Source organism: Nematolebias whitei, chromosome 6 (assembly GCF_014905685.2).
Source record: "Nematolebias whitei isolate Nwh7 chromosome 6, NemWhi1, whole genome shotgun sequence".
In the NCBI taxonomy this organism is placed as follows: domain Eukaryota; kingdom Metazoa; phylum Chordata; class Actinopteri; order Cyprinodontiformes; family Rivulidae; genus Nematolebias; species Nematolebias whitei.
Window position 1 is genome coordinate 50,175,282 of NC_056503.1, and position 9,953 is coordinate 50,185,234.

Consider the following 9,953-nt stretch of genomic DNA (forward strand, 5'->3'; position numbering starts at 1 on the left):
TTTATTAAGAGTTTTTTAAAGTTTAGAACAATTATTATTTTCCACAAGACTGGCAGAGAGGCTCTGGAACCAGTTCTCCTTCCTGTTCAAACACACGTCATGAGTTCGTGCACACATTTATATAAATATCTGACGTTAGAAAAGAACTCCATCTATCAACATGACAGGGATCTGGCACCACAGAAAACATCACACTTTGAAAAATCTTAACGGTGCAATGTGTCGTCATCGGCATAGTGTTGAACCCAAAGTGCAGGCAGACACGGAGGAACTCCCAGGTAACATAAAGAAACGTGTTTATTTAACAAAACTCTAAATCAAACAGCTGACGTGGCAGAAAGAACTTACAAATAAACTGAGATCAGGGAGACACGGAGGAAACTGAGATCAGGGAGACACGGAGGAAACTGAGTGGGAAGCACAATCCACGGACAGGGAAGAAACGCACGTCTGACCCATGATGAAGAACACCTGGGGAGAGATGATGAAGAACACCTGGGGAGAGATGATGAAGAACACCTGGGGAGAGATGATGAGGAACAGGTGAGAGTGGCAGGAGCTGGAGCTGATTACATGAAGGAAACACTGTAACGGCTGAACAGACGACACAAGAACACAACTAAAGCACAAAGAGCACAAAACATAAATACAGTAGTCCCTCGTTTATTGTGGAAGTTATGTTCCGTAGAAGAGAAATGGAGGAGTTAAAAATGAAACCTGATTAATACTTTTGCACAAATTCACCTAAACTAGATAAGAAACAGCAGAAGAAGCTCTGTGTTTTTAAAGTTCTTTAGTTACGTTAAACAAATAGTTTAAACTAAAATAGTCTTTTTTTATAGTTACCTACTAAACAGTCTGAGTAAAGAAATACAAATATTGAAAAACTATCAATGCTCTTAATAAAAAAGAATAAAATTTAAATGAGAGTATGAAACACAGATGATGAGCAGCAGAGAGGAGGAGTGAAAGAGAAAAGCTGTATAATGTGAGGAGAGGGAGCCATAATTTGTGTTGTTGTACAGAAAAGTAGCCAGGTGTTGTCGTCTTCTGGCTCGGCAGAACTGGACCCTCCAGCGCAACCCCACTGTGTGCATGTGGCGAGGCTACTTCTAGCTCTGCTCATTACCCCTCTAATGGAACAGAGACATCTGTTACAGCTCTGTTTCCCTCTTTTCATCTGAAATGTTCACCATCTTTCTGCCTCCTCATCTCCTTCCATCCCTCCCCAGGAGCAAAGGGAAGGGAGTGAGGAGACGGGGCGGCTGAATGCTGCAAGAGAGCGAAGATGGATGATGCCTCCAAATGTTCCAAAGGGAAACCAGCGAGAGCAGGTGGGAAGGATGGAGCCCAGTAAAGATGTGAGGTGAGTGGAGGTGCAGGACAGAGACGTGTCAGCCTTCAGCACTACGTGAGGAACAAAGATGCTAACGAGTTGGAGGATTGTGATTCCACTAGATCTGCTGGAAAACACCAAAACTACAAAAACAAACAAAAAAAAACAACCTTAAATAACAGTAGTACCCTAATGTCAATGAAGGATGTGAACACTGAATGTTTGTAGTTTGAGGTGAGTGCTTTTCTGGACAGGAAATGAACAGAGAATGCAAATAAACTTTAATTTGTTTGGTGCGAGATTCAAGTGGGATGGAGTTACACTGTGGAGAACAACAGAGGGAGTTTTATGTATTTATTTATTTGACTGATGCAGTGCAGAGTGATGGACCTGGAGTGTGGCAGGAGCACATTTATTTATTTACCACAGGCTCAATGGAGGAGCCATGGAGTGGCCAAAGGTGGCCTACTGTAGGTTTCAGCTGTCCATTTGGGAAAAGCATACTTTTGAACCATAAAAAATAATTTGTGTATGTATATATATATATATATATATATATATATATATATATATATGTGTATGTGTGTGTGTATATATATATATATATATATATATATATATATATATATATATATATATAGTGGTGGCCATCTTGGATTTTGATGTGAGAACTGTGCATTTGTTGCATCTAGATGCAGTAACATGTCAAAATGGAAGTCAGCACATTGCTTCTTTTTTTTTTTTAGTTATGCAGCTCACGTGGTTTACATAAAAATGTCGGCAGTCATCTTTTGATTTTGACCTGGCAACTCATTTATCAAAAGGAAACTTTCTTTGAGGCGGCCACACAGCCAAATGGAAGGTGGTGCCTCAACTTTCAAGGTATCTTTCTCACAACACGCCCAGAGGGACGGACAGACGGAGGATCTTTTCAAATCCCACTTTCAGCTCTGCTAATAAAAACTAAACATCACGTTTTGTACTGCACGCTTGATATTCAAAACTAAAATTTACTTGAGATTCCTTCTTTTTAATGCAACTTTTCTTTTTTAGATGAGAGTGCACATGATAGAGGTCTGGTTGAAATCTCCAGAGATGGTCATGAGGGTTGGGCTTAACACGTGGGCTGAAGACTTCCCCGCCCCTGACAGGTAACGCAGGTCAGACCTCAGACACAACAACACTTCAGTATGCAGTATTCACCTGCAAAGACACTAATTTAAGTTAATGTTGTGGAAATACACCACCTGCTCAGTCAGGTCCAATCAGCTGCTCATGCAAGCAAACAGCTTTTCTGCCACGTGAGAAAAGACCCCAGCGCACGTTGAAGTACCAGCAACGCCTCGTTCAGACCACGGTGGGGATGTTGCAGTGGGACCTACAGAGAGAACAATTACTTAAAGGCATGAAATAATGTTAGGATTGTACTGAAACAATTCAAGTGACTTATATTAAATGTAGTTGATAGCAGGGTGTGGTCTGTGTTCATCTGACAAACTAATCAAGTCCAGGAAGGTTCATGGAAGACAATAAAAATAACAAATGCTCAGTAACAATGGAAATTAAAGTTTTATCATTTTTGGAGTTCTCCTACAATCTACCCTTCTTTTGCAGTTTAAACATCAAAACATGAACTTTTTTTGTCTTCGCTGATGCCAACTGTCTGTTAGTGGTGCAGGACTGATGACTTCCTCTGAAACCCTCACTAACTCCCATCGTATCTGAGCTCAGAGTTGTCCCTGAAGTCTGAAAATGAAGGCTCTTATTAATGTTTCATATATTTTTACATGTGGAAACATAAAACGGTACATGTGTGACAACCAGACAGATTTGCTGCCTGTGGTTTGGAAACATTGAATTCTTCCTGCACGGTGACCGTTTAAACATTTAGTTATGTTTTTCTAAGTCAGGGAGTGACAGAACCTGGCGTGTGGTTGTGACAATGACAGCAACTTTAACGTTGCTTTGATCTTGGTTCACTTCACTCTTCTTCTGCTGTTTAAACATCATGTGCAGAAATCCCAAAGTTCTGCTGGGCGTTGGTAATAAACGCTGAAGGATGTTGGAAATTTGAGCTCTTGTTCTGATCTGTACCTTTTTGGAGAGTTAAAACAAATCATCTACGTCCCAGAAAATGTCTCCATCTTTGGTCCGGGAGTGATGATGTCTTTTCCACTTGGATGATCATTTGCTCATCTATGCACAAGACATGAGCTGCATTTCCACCTGACTAAAATCTGATTCCCCTCCAGGTTTCCAGTGACTCGTTCAAATCCATTTTCATCTCTGTGGACACTTCATGCTTTTATACCAAAGATATCCTGCAGCAGATTACATGTTAATGGACGGGGCTCCGCTGCGGTTGTGTTGGCACTTTCCTGATAAACATCTGTAAGACAACAGAACCGAGGCAGACAAATGTGGGAGACTGTGGGGAACTGGGGCGTGAGGAAAAAACTGCAAACAACTGCCAGAGAATATTGCAGGATGGAGAGATGGTGGAAAAAAGATGGGGAATAATAATCCTGAAGGGAGGGAGGCGACAGCAATGAACAGGTGCTGGATGGACAGATGGAGAGGAGGAGAGAAAGAAGGAGTCACCGGGGAGGACGGTAGTGACAGGGAGAGATGAAGACCGCAAGAAAATGGGAAACTGAAAAAGACAAGAAAGATAAACCAGAGAGGAGGACAGAAAAACAGGAGGGATCCCAGAGAGAGAGAGACGAAGAGAGAATAAAGTGAGGTGAGTGACAGCAGCTGGGGCAGAATCAGAATACGTTTTATTTTCATTTTATCGTAATACAGTGAAATGATGTTCATACAGTCGTCCAAAAGATGGGCGGAGTGCACGTTGCTGCTTCTACTGGAGCGCGGCCCCTTATCCTTTAGAATACTTTTTTAGATAGAAAAAGGGTAAAGGTCACGAGGATAGGATGGCGGTATTACAAAAAGTATGTCTTCACACCTTGTCCCATCAGGACACGATTTAAGACAAAAAACTCTCAGCAGCACATTAATAAACACATTACATGCATTTGATGACAAGATGGTGAGATTTGTCCATGAAGCACTTCCAGGTAGTCCATAGTCCTGATAAGATGTTGGTCAGCCGGCACAGTTCTGATAAGCCTTTACAGAAGTTCTTTGGGGGGGGGGGGGGGATTTGCAATAGATGAAGCTTTTCCTTAGTTTACACACATCCCAAGAGAAATTTGATGTTGGCCTGTTTTCGAGGCCAAACAGGGAGTCAGATTCACGAGGGTCCTGCAAGGTCATCTCCAACATGCTGGCGAGTCCCAGAAGCCGCAGGTAGCCTGCAATTCTCAAAAATCGCTAACATCTTATGGTTTATCTCCTAAATCAGCTGATTTTGAGTACTCAAAGCACAAACCAAACCTTCACACAGACTCTGCAGTTTTGTCATGAACGAAACTGCTGCCACGTCTTCTTCAATAGCCGATAACGTATAGGAATCCGCCGATGCCTGAAAGAAGAAACCCTGCTATCATGAATCCAATTATAAAAACATCTTTGGTGTTCTCCTGAGACAAAACGGAAAGACACATCAGCTCCCAAACTCCCTACGGATCCATGACGTATCCTGCTGCATGAGTCTCAGCGGGGCATGAGGGCTCTCCAGGACCATGTCACTTTGATGAAAAGATTTTATCAACTGCGTTGAAAGTCCAGCTGACCAGATCCATGACAGGAGTTTAGTTTGGAAGATGTGTAACAGGAGCTCCGATACAAAGAGAGCAAAAAAAAAGGAGAACATGAGAGGAAGAGGAGGCATCCGCCTTGCACGAGAGCGAGTGCAGAAAGCAGAGAACAAATATATAAAAAAAATAATCTTACATAGTGCTCCAATCAGTTCCAGGCTGCATAATGACAAAACATGAATATGTATGTTTAATTATATCCTTTAAGTTTTTAATTTTCATGAAAAACAGAGAAAACTCATTTGTTCACCTTTGAATCTAACTCTGCAGAAAATATAAAATGATTTAATTTAGCAAAACAAAAAACAGAGCGTTTGGAAAACTTCCTGATCAAACAAAACATCTACATAATTCATGCACGCGCTGACCTTGAGCCGAGTTTCACAAACGGCACTGTCATTTCCATTACGGCAAGGTTTTTATTATAAACCATGATTTATTATAAATTATTTATAAAACTGTCAATTAGACACTGCCCTGGCTCTCTGATCCTTGTCATCAGCTCATGTTCAGATATTTGGAAAGCACTTAAAAAATAATTACAGTTCTTGTAGGTCAAGGCATCCAATTATACTTTTTATTGTTTCAGCCTGTTTGTTTTGGAGGCTAATGAGACGAGGGGAGGATTGCTATTTACTGAGTCGACGTCAGCACTTTCCTCGCTGCTATCTGTGGCAGAAACAGACAACAGAGACTTTAATTCAAGGTCAGGTCTTTTTTTAGTCCGTTTTAAAACAAAATACAGTTTCTGTAAGATGTTCTCAAAGTCTACAGATTTTTGTCTACAAGAATAATATTTTTATATCTTCAAAATGTGAAAACTTTTGCAGGAGTTCTCAGTTTTCTCACCTGAGACTGGTCGCTTGAATTTTGAACGTATTTGTGTAACAACGGTTCTTAAAATAGTCCCAGAGATTTTGGGAGCATCTTGAACTTCAGCAAATTAAATGTTAACGATGTCGCAGTTATCTTCGAGTCCTTTGATTCCAGGTTCAGTCATGAGTGTTGTTACATGATGAGGACAAGACAAATCAGTGTGCGACTTGGAGTGCTCCTCACGTGATTCACTTTGGATTAAAGTGTCCTCAGAGAGACCTACAGTCCTACGATCTACACTCCTGTTTGTGGTTACCATCAGAAGAATCTCATGGGGAGGAGTGTGTCTGGTTTGGCGACCTCAGGGTTTCTTCTGCTTGTTTGCAGATGACGTGTTGACATCTTCAAGCCATGAACTGAAGCGTTTACTGAGGGTGTTTTCAAGCTGACTGTGCAGAAGCTGGGATGACATTAAGCTCCTCTAATGAGGCTTTAGTCTGAGGCCTTGATTTTCAACTGGAAATCATGGGATCCCAGTGTTTGTCCTCCTGCAGGTTCTAGTCCCATGATGAGCTCCAGGAGGATGAAAGACTGTTGAAGTCTTCTCTTCTCTGCTGGAACATTAGATAGCAACTGGTATTATGACAGCCTACTTGTGTTTTCCTAAGCGACAGATGTATACTTATCAGTTTTCCTCCATGTTCTCCTAGTTCCTGTTACCTGAGGTTTGACCCTGGACTTGCCTGTTTTCCTCCGAGTTGAGCTGAACCCTGGAACTCCTGGTGTTGCTTCCATTCTGCCAAAGACCTGTCCTGCTCGCCAGCCTGCCTACAATCCACTACGGTACCTGCCACTACTTACCTCATCAACTCCATCTCTGCCACTATACATACCAGGAATCCTCTCCTCTCAGAACCGTCGGACCACAAAAACCTGTAAGAAGAAGAATTATCCGTACTAACTTCACATTGTAACAAGTATGGCTATACCCAGATACATGAACCGATGAGAACAGAGACCAAGACTCAGAATAAATTCAGTGTTTATTTTCAAGTGATGAATCATGCAACAAGCCAGGGAGGAGGCTGGAACCCTGAAGAGCAAAGAGATGATTAACGTTCCTGTAGTCAAGGGTGATAATGTTGTTGCTGCTCTTTCTTACGATGGAGGTCAGGGTCAGACATGGGAGGGATGACCCAAATGGTTCCATGCAAAGGAAATGCATGTCTGAGCAGTGGCAGGCTTTAGGCAAGTGGTAGGGAGGCACAGAGGAGCTCGAGGTCCACAAGAGGAGGATTCAGGAAACAGGAGGACATCACGGGTTAATCAGTGGAGGCACGGAGAGAATACAAATCATTAATATTTAGTTTTACACATGGGTAAAAGGTTAGAACAAGACCACCACTTTTATAATGCTCCAGTGCTGTTTGAATATCCTCTGCAGCCTTTGATGCTCATCAAGTCGATGATCTACAGGTGCTGCTGATCAGAGTCCGGCTGTGTGCTGATCAACAGACCAGGGTCTCGTCTGAGGGGGACACTTTGGTAGGTTTGGTAAAGAAAGAACGGAGCCAAAGAAAAAAACTCTTCTCTCTACAGTCCAACCCTCACCTGCAGTCATGAGATATGGACCACGACAGAAGATCCTGGATCCAAACAGCCAAAATTAGCTTCCTTCATAGGGTTCCCAGGTTCAGCCTTAAAGATAAGGTGAGGGGATTTATCATCCGGGTGGAGCACCTTCCTTTTCTGAAGGAGCCATCTGAGGTGGTTCAGACATCTTGGTCAGGATGTCTCATGTTCACCTCCCTCTGGAGATGTTGGTCACATCCAACTGAGAGGAGACCCAGAACTCTCTAGATGTCCTCTCTGGATGGGGAACACCTTGGGATCCCTCATTAGCAGCCGAGAGTTGAAGAGGGATGTGTGGGTTTCACTCCTGGACACGATGACTCTGGGACACGACATAAGTGGAAGAAACTGGATGGATGTTTATATTTCCCCTAATGTATTTGCCTTAAATGAAGATATGAAAATATTTAGACAATAAAAATCTCATTTCTACACAACACACTCAGCTGAACAAGTCGCACTTGATGAGCTATTACACAAATTGCTTTTTAGTTTGTCTCCACTTTTAAATACTGTCTTCAAACCAAAGTAATAAAAATATTTCAAATCATTTGTTCCAACACAGATCAATGTTAATGACATTAGTTATTACTGAATACATCATCACTAAAGCCTTGCACTCACATCACCACAGATTCATTGATCTGATTACCTTCAAACTGGGATCAAAAACTAATAATAGCACAAAGAAACGAGCTGCTGCTTTTTACAGCGACGTTGTGCAGACACATCGCTGCCGTGTTTTAGAGACGCAGCAGTGGGGGGGGGGGGGGGGCTTTCTGGGTGTAGGAGATCAAATATTGACACAAGCCATGAGGTGAGCTTGGGTCTGATTGTTCTGCTGGACAAGAAACAGACAAACAAGACAAAACTCTATAAAAAATGAAGTGGAGTTACAACAGATGGTGAAACACAGACAAGTGGGGGGGTGGGGGGGGGGGGGTTATCATTAGTCATTGTCTACAGCTAATGGCATTCGAATTCAGCCAGGCGCTCCGAGTTTAATTAAATAAATCAAATTAAAATCCTATAATAGCTGGGGATGTAAAGGTCATACAGCCTGAACATGCCCTTTCAAATTCCCCTCCAAGCTGAAAACACATGTTGATCACATGTTGGGGAGCACAGATCATCCTGCTCTACAGCACAGCTCAACGTGGTCCAGCTCTATCTGATCTGGATTTTTATTGTCACAAATTAGAACCAGGATTTAAAAAAAATTATGAAAAGCTGAGAGGAACTGAACTACTGAAATCTGACTTGGGCTGAAGGACAAAAAACAAATTCAGTTACTGAAAGAGGAGCAACAAAAACTGAAATGTGAAATCAAAAACTGAAGAGAACAGAGAGCTGTGAAATGGAAGTTTGAGACATTTGAGGCAGAGCAGCCACCATAAAGTAACTCAAGCAAGGAAGTAAAATAAAATCCCTCAGAACAGGGAAATAAAATCTCTCTTGTAAATGAGTCCTCGAGGCTCAATGGGATTTACCTGTCTAAATAAAGGTTGAATGAAAACGTAAAAAATAACTCCAGTCATAACAAAACATTATTTATTGCTGATCTGTGCTAATGTTTTGATGTCAAACTGTAATGATCCAACAACCGTGTCTGTACGTGTCACAAATACACACACAACTCATATTTGTCTGTTTTTACCTCCATATGTCAGGCGGATTCATAAAGTCTAATAATTCTAATATTTCTATACAATAATTATATATATTTTTGTTTATTTGTTTCTTCTTTGGCTGCTCTTGTCTTCAGGGGTTGCTACAGTGAACTAACTCACACAAAGACTTAACAATTGTTTTTACGCCAGATGTCCTTCCTGACACAACCCCAGCTTCTGTGTGGAGCAGGGAGCTGCTGTCTGGGGCGCCCGGGGGAGCAGATGGTGGGGGATAAGTGCCTTGCTCAAGGGCCCAGAGTGTGGCGAATGAGGGTGGAGGCAGGTGTGGGTCTTGCACCTTTCCCATCCACATTTTATGTTGTCAGTCCAGGGAGTTGAACTGGCAATCTTCTGATGCAGGCCCACCTTCTCTAACCTCTGCGCCACCACTCCCCCTAATAGAACCCCCCTATATGATAATTCTAATAATATTTAATAATTCTTAAGTTAACATATTTGGTCAAGCTTAATGGACATTATTACCAAAACAACCATTTTTGTGTACTTGCATATAAATCCAGAATAAACATATTTAATTGTTTAAAGCTTAAAAACTGCTCACAGTAAAATTACCAACTGAATAGAAGGTAACATTAAATACTGGAGTACAGTAGTCCCTCGTTTATCACGGGGGTCCATGCCCTAAAGACTCGCGATACGTGAAAACCCGCCAAGTAGGAATAGTTGTACAAGTAGTAAGTAGTAGTTTGTTTATATATATATATATATATATATATATATATATATATATATATATATATATATATATATATTTAAACT